This window comes from Peromyscus leucopus, chromosome 2 (assembly GCF_004664715.2).
Source record: "Peromyscus leucopus breed LL Stock chromosome 2, UCI_PerLeu_2.1, whole genome shotgun sequence".
NCBI classification, from domain to species: domain Eukaryota; kingdom Metazoa; phylum Chordata; class Mammalia; order Rodentia; family Cricetidae; genus Peromyscus; species Peromyscus leucopus.
In genome coordinates, this window is record NC_051064.1 from 130,955,503 (window position 1) to 130,966,953 (window position 11,451).

The 11,451-nt window shown below is 46.6% G+C and overlaps 1 long non-coding RNA gene across 3 annotated transcripts; it reads left to right on the forward strand.

Annotated features, from left to right (window-relative positions):
* The first annotated feature begins 301 nt into the window (after nucleotides 1-301).
* LOC119087457 lies at nucleotides 302-2,856 on the forward strand. Of its 3 annotated transcripts, XR_005090919.1 has the most exons (4): nucleotides 302-655; nucleotides 2,093-2,216; nucleotides 2,299-2,492; nucleotides 2,691-2,856. It is a non-coding gene; the product is annotated as an uncharacterized LOC119087457 (long non-coding RNA). The 3 variants fall into 3 exon arrangements; XR_005090918.1 differs by having other exon boundaries at nucleotides 2,093-2,492; XR_005090920.1 differs by lacking the exon at nucleotides 2,093-2,216.
* The last annotated feature ends 8,595 nt before the right edge of the window (nucleotides 2,857-11,451 follow it).

The following is an 11,451-nucleotide window of genomic DNA, read 5'->3' on the forward strand; positions in this document are numbered from 1 at the left end:
CTCAGCCCTCAGCCCATTAGGTTTGTGTAGTGTTTCTGGACTCCCCAGTGTATAAAATGAGCCATCATTCATCACTCTCCCCTCCCTCTCCCTTCAAACCCTTGTGAACTGTGTTTGCATCCTGTTCTGTAGCCATAGTTAAAAATGTCTATCTCTAAATTTCAAATATTGAAAATCAATAAAGCATTAAAAAAATACAGTTGTATAAACATGGTCCTCTCTGTGGAGCCGAGCAGCACATGGGAATTGTAGAGCATGTCCCTTCAAGTAGCACAGTGTAAGTGTGCTACTTGAAGGGACATGCTCAAGGCATTGAGGTCAAGGGTGCTCGCCTACATTCCCTTCAATACTCAAAGTCGTGTGACTGGTTAATTCCTTTTATACTTGCACCATGACTGCCTTACACAGCTCCTTGCTCTCTCAGAGTTCCTAATTGTGTTTCTCTTTGCTTCTTTAGAGAGGAGACATTTGCCTTTGAAATCAAGTCACTCAAACTTTCCCACATCTTAATTACTGCACCTGTTCTGTAAGCCCACTTCTGTCTTGAAGACTTTCTTCTCTGGATCTCCAGACTTCCTGTTCTAATTTTGATGGAAACTCCGAGGACCTCTGGTATTCCACTGATTTCCACTGATCCCAGTGCTTTGGAAACGTGGTAAGTCTCTCATTCTTGGATCACATCTATTTTGCTAGGTGCATCTTCAAATAACATTTTTTTTAAGACATACATGGACGCAGGAGGAGTTCTGAATCTTCATGTGTGAGCAAATTCTTTCGTGAATCCAAGTGGGGGATCCCTAGCAGGCCGGGGCACAGGGCACCAGCTCGCACATAGGCGAGTACCCAGGTTCTCTGTGGGTCAGGGTGAAGAGGGACTCATTGTGGATACCAGCGCTCACACTATGAGAAAACAAACACTCGGGGGCGGGAGGGGTGGGGATGAGGGAGAGAGGGAAGAGAGGGAGAGGAGGGGTTCCTGTTCTGTCTCTGTATGTGTGTCTGTACTCTTGTGTTTGGAGCAGGGGAAGCTGAAGGCTCATGTTGACTTGCTATGTGCTAAACTGACCTTTACAAAACGCTTTCCCGAACTTTTCTCTTTAAACAGTATTTTTTTTTTTTTTTTTTTTTTTTTTTTTTTTTTTTTTGGTTTTTCGAGACAGGGTTTCTCTGTGGAGCTTTGCGCTTTTCCTGGATCTCCCTCCGTAGACCAGGCTGGTCTTGAACTCACAAAGATCTGCCTGCCTCTGCCTCCCAAGTGCTGGGATTAAAGGTGTGTGCCACCACCACCCGGCTTTATACTACATTTATTTGTTTTTTGTTTGTTTGTTTGTTTTGTGTGTGTGTGTGTGTGTGTGTGTGTGTGTGTGTGCGCATGTATATGTGTGTAGGCATGCCCTTGCCACAGGGCACATGTGATCAGAGAACATCTTTTAGGAGTCAGTTCTCTCCTTCCAGTGTGTGGGTCCTGAGGATTGAACTTGGGTCTTCAGGCTTGGCAGCAAGCACCTTTGCTCTCTGAATGATTTCATCAGCCCCCTCCCCAATTTTCTTATTCTCATACCACGTCTCAGCATTGGTCACATCTTCTTACTCCTTTGCTATAACTACATAACTACTCAGGGTATTATTTTTCTCTAAAGTGACTATTCCATAATTTATACATTTGATGTTATACTAAAACCATGTCTATGTAGCTATTCTACTTCTTCCTTCCTTCCTTCCTTCCTTCCTTCCTTCCTTCCTTCCTTCCTTCCTTCCTTCCTTCCTTCCTTTCTTCCTTTCTTCCTTTCTTTCGAGACTGTCTCATCTAGTCTAGGCCAGCTACGTAGCTAAGGATGACTGAACTCCTGATCTTGGCTCCACCTCTCAGTTCTAGGATTGCAAGTGTGTGTTTACCAGAATCCCTGACTATAGCTATGCTCTCTACGTGTGTGGGTGATGCTTGTGTCCATGTGTATACACACATGTGTGGGTGTGTGTAGATGCGGCTGTCTTCTTCAGTTGCTTTCTTAGTATGAGACAGGGAGTTCATCTATCCAGCTAGATTAGCTGACAGGAATCTCCAGCAATACTCTGCTCTCTGTCTTTCCAGCATGGGAATTACAAACACATACTGCTGTGTCTGCTTTTTTACATGGGTGATCAGAAGCCAAACTCAGGTCCTTGTGTGACAAGAATCTACCAACGAAGCCATTGCCCATCTCCCCGGTTTATATGTATGTGTGTTGGTATGTATTTTCTTAAATTATTTATTTATCCGATGTGCACTCATTTGCCTGCATGTATATCTGTGTGTAGGTGTCAAGATCACTGGGAACTGAGAGTTACAAGCAGTTATGAGCAGCCATGTGAGTGATGGGAATGGAACCAGGGTCCACTGGAAGAGACCAGTCAGTGTTCTTAAATGCTGGACCATCTCTCCAGCCCCCAAACTCCTCTTCTTTGAGGCACAGTGTTGTGTACCCTAAGTTGGCCTTCAATTCCCTATGCAGGTGAGAATGACCTTGAACTTCTGATCCTCCTAATTCCACTGGGTCAATATACCTGGTTCACGCCACGCTGAGGATTGAACCCAGTACTTGCCCTGTGCTAGGCATGCACTTTACCAACGTTCAATAATAATCTAGCTCTCTGAATAATAGAGTTCGTTCATCTACCACTAAATGCCATCCTTATGCCGTCCTCTGCAGGGAATGTCTCTGGTCGTTCACTGTGTGGATCACCTTCTGATCAGTTACCTAAGCAGCAGATTCTCTCCTCGCCTGCTGGTGTGAGCGCCACAGAGGATCTTCTTTAAATAGCCCTTCTCCTTGCCCAGATTCTGACACACTGGAAAATAAAGTGAATGAGTAATGACAGAAGACAATATGTCCCTTTTGTTATCACTGTTCTAAAGCGAGAGACCTGGCTGACAGTGAGAGAGAACGTGAGGACACCTCAGTCACAGGCCTGACCTGTTCCCTCCTGCAGTGAGCCATAGGCTCAGCCACATCTCCCACCCACTCTGCCTGTTCCGGTGCAGCTGCCCATGTTAGGGAAGTGACCAACACAACTTTAGGAGCTGAGAAGCCTACTGGGAGAGAGTCCTCCCACGGACCAAGCAAAAGGACATTGAGAACTTGACCCGGTGGCAGATCTTGTCATCAGAAAGGAAAGGTTTTGGAGAATTGCATGTAGCTATGACAACCAAATGCCATGGACTCAGGTACATAGTCAGGGAGCAGAGAGGATCCATATCTTACACAAATTGCCTCAAATGGCAGAAAAAGAGGGGAAAGTGCCTGCTGTGTTTAATGTGGTGAGTGCACCCTTGATACCCCTGCTAGATGATGACAGAGTGCGACAAGAAGGTGGTAGGTCAGTTTTGATGATGAATATAGATGCAAATATCCCAGACTAGTAAAAATGTGTAATGACCAGGGGCTGGAGGGATGACTCAGAGGTAAAGAGCACTGGCAGCTCTTTCAGAGGTCCTGAGTTCAATTCCTAGCAACCACATGTTGGCTCTCAACCATCCGTAATGAGATCTGGTGTCCTCTTCTGCCATGCAGGTGTACATGCAGGCAGAACACTGTATACATAATACATAAATAAATCTTTTTTTTTTTTTGGTTTTTTTTTTTTTTTTTTTTTTTTTTGGTTTTTCAAGACAGGGTTTCTCTGTGTAGCTTTGCACCTTTCCTGGTTCTCGCTCTGTAGTCCAGGCTGGCCTCGAACTCACAGAGATCCGCCTGGCTCTGCCTCCTGAGTGCTGGAATTAAAGGCATGTGCCACCACCGCCCAGCCCATAAATAAATCTTTAAAAAAAAAAAAAAAGTGTAACCAAGTTGGATTTCTTCCAGGGGTTCTAGAATTTTTAACAATTAGGAAATTGTCACTTTAAGCTATGACATAAGCAGAAGCAAACATCCTTCTCTTACATAGAATAATTTGGAGAAAAAACATTTAGGAAGAAAGTTTTGATAAAATTAGGAGTCTGGGTGTACGGCTTAGTTGGTAGAGTGCTTGCCTAGCACAAAGCCCTCAACTGGATCCCCAGTATCACATAAAACCAGGTACAGTGGCACACTCCTGGAATTCCAGCACTGAGGTAGGGGCAGGAGGTTGGAAGTTCAAGGTCATGCTTGTCTACAGAGCAAGTTTAAAGCTAGCCAGGGATACCTGAGGCCCTGTCCCAAATACATTGGTTATTACAATTTATTGATCATATGACCTACTTAGAAAACCTATGGACTTCTGCAACAATTGATAGGAACCCTCATTAAAATAAAGGGAGGGGACTAAAATGTGACTCAACAGTTAAGGGCACTGTCTGCTCCTCCAGAGGACCTTGGTTTGATTCCCAGCACTTACAATGTGGCCCACAGCTGTCTGTGACTCCAGTCCCAGGGGAATCTGATGTCCTCTTCTGGTGAGGCACGCATGTGGTACCTAGACAGAAAAATACCCATATACATAAAATAATAAACATAAAAGTTTTAAAATTCTAAAATAAAAATTACTGGGCATGGTGGCACATGCCTTTAGTCTCAGCATGCAGGAGGCAGAGACAGACGGAGAGTTCAAGGCCAGTCTGGTTTACAGAACAAATTCCAGGCCAGCCTGGATGTTCTCTTCTTCCGAACAGTCTCACTGTGTAGCCCAGGCTGCCTCAGTCAACTCAAAATCTCCCTGTGTCAGCCTCCTACATGCTGGGATTACTGTTCTCCTTTAGACCAGCCTTTAAAGTCCGAACTAGCTTGACTCTCTGAAGTTCAGTAATTCCTTGCTCTCCATCTCTTTCTTCCAGCTACTTCTTCTGACTGTACCTCCTGGAGTCTTCTTGTTCTCTGACATCTTAGGGCCTCAGGTCCCCAGAACGAAGTCTAGTGATTTTTGCAACATTGGTCGCATCCCTAATCATATGCTTTCTTTCAGTTCCCAACAGCCTGAGTTCTGCGCTTGTGATTTGTTACTTTATTAAGACTTTTAAAAGAATAGACTCAACTTTCTGCCATTCTCTACATCATCACTTTCTGGTTTCTCTTTATTATTTCCTTCCTTTTACTCTCTTTGGGTTCTCTGATGGCCTCTTGCCAGTGTCTCGAGCTGGTAGCTTAATTCATTTGTTGCCAATTCTTTGTGTTTTTAATAAACATAGCGAGGGCTATAATTTTTCCTCCAAGTTCCACTTTAGCTTATTGTTATTCTGTTTTAAACATCAGTTTCCATTATAATATCCTCTTTCCCCATGCATTATTTAGAAATGAGTTTGTAAGTTACCAAACATATTGAATTTCTTAGCCAGCATTTTAATGTTGATTTCAAATTTTATTACATTGGGATTAGAAAATGTGACCAAATGATATTGATTCTTTATGTTTATGTTTCTTTATTTTGTTTGCAGTGCTGGGCATTGAACTCAGAGCCCAGAACATGCTAAGTAATGCTAAGCAATCACTCTGCCTCAGAATTACATCCTTGGCCCCATATTAATAATCTGATTTTTTTTTCAACTTCCTTTATTTCTAAGTATCCGGTGTTGTTTGTTTGGTTCGGCTTATTGAGATAATCTCCCAGTTCAAGTTGGCCTTGAACTCACCACCTCCTGCATCAGTCTCCCAAATGCTGGGGTTACAGACATGAGCTTCCAAGCTGGGCTCCAAGGGTACAGTACCTTAAAAAAAAAAAAAAGTTGCACTCACTGAGCGCATGAGTGATGGGTTTCCTGCTGGATGTAAATGTACCTGATAGATCAAGTACCTTCCTGACAGGCCCCAGACTCTCGTGCTCCTCACTGCTACTGAGTAGCAACTTGACCCATTAGCTTTATGAAAACCCAACTGGCGGTTCTGCTTTGGAGGCTCCTGACCTTCTCTCTGCAGTTCTGCGAGATCTGCTTTCTATGTCGCACCAAGCTAGACTTGCTCTGCCAGATCCACACAAACCCATGTTTATTACAGCGTCTTGGCGGCTGTTCCCCCGTTTGTGCCTTTGGCTTAGGCTGCCGGTTACACTATTGCTATCAAAGGCCTGGGAAGAAGCAGGGCTTTAAATGAAATAGAAATGTACTTCTTGGAGCTGGACGGAAGGCTCAGCTGTTAAGAGCATAGCATGAGGACTGGATCCCAGCACCAAGGGTCAAAGTTGAGTGTGTTCCTGCGCACGCCACTGATGGGGTGGAGTCTGAAGGATGGCTAGGGCTTGTTGGCTCCTAGCCAGTCTAGTGAAAATCTATGAACATTCATGGAGAGATCATGCCTTAAAGAAACAAGGTGGACAGTGATAGACGATGATACCTAATGTCTTCTGGCTTCTGTGTGCATGCATACCTACACACACACACACACACACACACACACACACACAGAGAGAGAGAGAGAGAGAGAGAGAGAGAGAGAGAGAGAGAGAGAGAGAGAGAGAGAGACTTTATTTTGTGCTCCATTCATTGGTCCACAGACATAGTCCCCTGCCCTCCAGCTTCCTGTGAGACGTGAGATTTAGTCATGAGGAGCTCAGCAGGAAGTGAGAGGAGGAGAGGAGATTGTGAAATGTTTATTCCCCAGCTCCTTGAAGGCAGGTGAACTCTGCTTAGATTGCCCTTTCAGAATCCTGACGACACCCTGCTCCTTCTGCCCTGCAGCTCTAAGAAGGTGGCTACTGTTAGTCTGAGTCTTGCATTCCTACCGCGACTCCAACACCCTGCTTTTGTTGAGACGTTTTGAAAGTAAATTCTGCCCAATTCTCCCAATTAGACCTCACCATCTGTTTCCTGCTGAAGTCCTGAGTGATATAGACTGGCTGGGTATTTTTAAAAGTCACTAGTTTTGAGTGCCCTTGGGCAAGTACACACTCTGTGTCAGTCTGGACACAGGCTTCGATACTCTCTGCTCCCACCCTGAAGCTCATCCGGGTATCGGCCTGATTCTCAAGGCATCTGAGGCTGAGATCCTTGCCTGGAGAACCCGCCACACCCAGGTCTCCAGAGCTCCATCCAGCAATGAGGAAAAGAACTGCTCAAAGCCCTCAATACTCCTTCCTGCTGGGCAGCGGTGGCACACACCTTTAATCCCAGCACTCGGGAAGTAGAGCCAGGCAGATGTCTGTGAGTTCGAGGACAGCCTGGTCTACAGAGCAAGATCTAGGACAGGCACCAAAACTACACAGAGAAACCCTGTCTCAAATAAATAAATAAATAAATAAATAAATAAATAAATCCTTCCCTGTGTCCATCAAAACCAAGACCCTTCATGGCCAACCAAGACCCTTCATGGCCACTGTTCTGCTGGCCTGGAATGTCTCTTAGTCTCTCCGGACCCTGGTAATTCACCTTTGTCACAAGAGGCTGAAGATGGGCCTCCATCTGCAGCTTTACTGGCTCCAGAGTAAGCCTGGCCCCTCAGGGTGACTTGATCCATCTCGGACTCATTCTCTATGTTGTTGTAATGGTTGACTAGCCCAGGCTAGCCTGAAATTCACTCTATCGTGGAGGATGGCCTTGAACTCCTGACCCTCCGGCTTCTACCCGAGGAGTGCTGGGCCTACAGGAGTGCCCCACCATGCTGGGTTCCACCTTCTTCCTTTGACCCATTTCTCTGATCCTCCACAGAAGCGTTCCTCATTCCCTCATCCTCAGTCAGGGTCACCGTCAGGCAGGGACGACAGAAATGCTGCTCTGGCTTTAGTGACCAGGAATTGGGAGCAGAGAGTGAGCCTCAGGGAGTCCAGTGCAACTGGAATTGCAGCACGGGCCTGCTGAGAAACAGAGAGTGCTTCCTGTGGGCCACGCAGGGGACAAGGACGGGGACACTGAACAGAAGCCCAACAGGACAGTGCCCTGAGGAAGGAGGAGCCCTCGTGATCAAACAGGGATCCACTCCTGGCCAGGCTGGGCCACAACCTGGCCTCTGGAGCCCACACAAGCTGAGACTCATTGTTCACACTGTTCCTTCCTGTTTTTCTCCTGGGTCAGTACCCTGGCCTCTTTGAGTAGCTATGACTCAAGCAGGAAGATGTGTAAAGCGTGGTTAACGGTCGGGCCTCGGTTCTGAGACCCCACACAGGTGACCTCTCCGCTGTGGCAGTGAGGTGTGGTCTCGGCTGCCAGAAGCCACGACTGTGTGATCACTTGCCGAAGGCTGCCCGTATGAATCCGCTCTCTCCTCTCTCCTGTTCCCTACCACAACAGTGCTGTTCTTTGGGCTGGAGAGGTGGCTCCTCAGTTATGAGCACTGGCTGCTCTAACAGAGGACCTGAGTTCAAATCTTGACACCCTCATGGAAGCTCATTACAATCTGTAACTCTAGACCTAGGGGATCTGCTGCCCTCTTCTGGTCTTGGCGGGCACCAGGCACACATGGCGCACAGACGTACTTAGCATGCCAAACATCCCATACACATAAAAATCCCTTAAAAATTAAATTTAAAAAAATAGTTCTGCTGTCTTAAATGGTACTGAGAGCAGAAAGGGTGAAACTGGCTTGAGTCCCAGAAGTCTTCAGGAAGGCACTGGAGGAAGGCAGCTCTTCTGTGATGGAAAAAGTCTGGTACGTGTAGCCGAGAACAGATGACAATTGGTATGTGTGGCGCTTCTCGGAGGAGGGGTCTGTTTCAACTCCCAGCAGCTCTAGGTCAAGGCCACTGCACCTTCCTTCAAGAGCACTTTAGCCAGCTGCAACCCTGACTCCCAGATTTCAGGCTTTGGAATCTGCACAGCTGGAGGCCAAAGCACCTGCTTGGTCCAAACTGAACTGTAGCTGTGTCTGACTGGGGGCAGTGGGTGGTTCAGGCTTTGAAGTCTGACAAATGAGATTCCCCTACTATAGAAATAACAAACTTGGGCTGACTCAGTTTCCCCTGCTGTGTACTCACAGCACAGCAAGCAACACAGGATTTCTCTGTCCCTCCAGTTAGCTCTGTCCCATCATGTGGCTCTCAAATAACCACACAGAGACTTATTATTATTATAAATGCTCGGCCAATAGCTTAGGCTTGTTACTAACTAGTTCTTACAACTTAAACTAACCCATATTTCTTATCTACCCTCTATCACATGGTGGTTCCTTTTTTCAGCTTGGCATATTCATCTCCTGCTTCCTCTGGGTCTGGCTGGCAACTCCACCCTTCTTCTTCCCAGCTTTCCTCTGTCTGGCTCTCCTACCTAACCTCTTTCTGCCTAGCTATTGGCCAGTTGGCTCTTTATTAAATCAATGAGAATAATATATATTCACAGTGTGCAAAAGAATTATTCCACAACAAATTTCTGTAATCTTAAAGGTGGGGAGGTGGGATGAAGAGAGATGGATTTGCTTTAGCAGAGAATCCAAGTTTGATTCTTAACACCCACATGGTGGCTCACAGCCATCTGTAACTCCAATCCCAGGGAATCCCATGCCCTTTTCTGACCTCCACAGGCACCAGGCATGCATATGGTACACATACATCCATACTGGCAAAATATGCACATAAAACAATAAAATAAATAAATCTAAAAACTTTTTTAAAGGTGTGGGGGCTTTTGCCTACCAGCAGGGAAACTGCTCTTCAGCAGAGACACTCAGTGTTCTCTGATTCAAGTTTGACCTGTCACCTAAGAGAAAGTGTCCCCTCACATAGTTGGAGAGCACAGCACCCCACTTTAGATGCTTATCACCAGCCCCAGGTTGTTTTACCTGTACTTCTGGATTTTTTATTTGCTTGGATTTTGTGGTTTTGTTTGTTTGTTTCATTGGTGTTTTTTTAAATGGGGTCTCATGTAACCCAGGCTGGCTTTGAACTCACTACATAGCCAAGAATGACCTTGTGAATTCCTAATCCTTTGTTCTCCATCTCCCAACTGCTAGAATTACAGGTGTGGGCTACCATCCCCAGATTTGTCTGTGCTTTAGTTGGAAATGCCCTAAGGGTTCCCACAACCCCATCCTTGCATTCACTTAATCGGCTCAAGAGGTTCACAAAGCAGAACTGGATGGCATACATTTGTGATATCGGCACCCAGGAGTCTGAAGCAGGAGGCCCCCTGAAGCTTGAGGCCAACCTGGTCTTCACATCAAGAGTGTCACTCGAGGCTGGAATGTAGTTCAGTGTACTTGTGCAGCATGCCAAGCCCCTGAGTAGCATGACAGTGTGTGTGTGTGTGTGTGTGTGTGTGTGTGTGTGTGTGTGTGTGTGTGAGTGCGCGCACCAGAGGTTGGAGTCAGGAATCTTCTTCAATTTCTCTTTGTCTTACTTTTTGTGGCAGGGTCTCTTGTGGAGCCCAGAGATCATGGATGGATTCAGCTAGACTGGCTGGCCAGTGAACTCCAGAGATTTACCTGTCTCTGCTTCTTCAAGTGCTAGTGCTCAGCTCTTTACAGGAGTTGTGTGGATTTGAACTCAGGTTCCCAGGCTTGCACAGCAAGCACTTTACTGACAGCCATCTCCCCAGACTAGGGGACACCTTAATCAATCTGTCACAAATGCTGTCACAGAGGACATGAATGAAGAAATGACTGGGTGAGGCATGTAAGAACCTCAGGAGGGAGCTTTCGGGACCCCTGACCTTCCAGGTTTCTGGAACCTTCACTGCATATCTAATGACAGGGAGACCATGTTCTGAAAGGCATCCAGGCCTGATTGCCTGTGTGTGTGTTCTTGGCCCCTGTGTGGCATGTCTTGCTCCAGAGTTTGAGGCAGGAATGTGACTCTTATGACCTACTTTTGGATACGGGTAGATTAGAGAATGTCTTTACGGCTAGCCCCAAGACCAGAAGGTGGAGAAGAATTCAAGAGTCTCCAGGAAGAAATTGGTTTCTGTGACTAGTCTGTGGGGCAGAGGTCATAAACCAGGACAAAAACAAGATGTGTCATAACATCACATCCCTTCCTTCTGAGTTATGTGACCTTGGCAAGTCACAGCACCATCTCCTGCTTCCACCCCTGCCTCAGTTTCCTCCATGTACAGAAAAGATAGTCTCAAACACAGCACAAGACGGACAGGAAGCACATGACCACAGGAGGCCCCACCCACCCCCTCCCCAGTGGACATACTTGACACCATCCGATACCCACCTCATCTCATGACAGAAGACCACTGTGCAGGAAGCAGGATGCTCCCGCATTGGCTGCTCATCCTCAGCCTGGCTTGGGAGGGGACCGCACTGACTGTTGGTGACGGAGCCACAGTGATTTCACCAGGTGGGTGGAATTCTAAACAACATACCCATCATGGGGCAGGAGAGTTTTCTAGGAGAAGCTGAGAGAGGAATCCATCTTCGGCAGAAGGCAGGCAGTGTGGCCTGTTCCTGGCTCCGTCCCTTCTCAGTTGTGTTCTGCCAGGTCATACCCTCCTGAGCCCCCATGCCATCTCATCAAGTTGCAGTATCACAACAGGTGTCTCTGGCTATTGTGGACACACTCTGTCCTTTGTCCAATATTCCAGGAGAACTGTAGACTCCTCTGTCCTTGGGGATGTCCCCCTCCCACAGTGCTGAT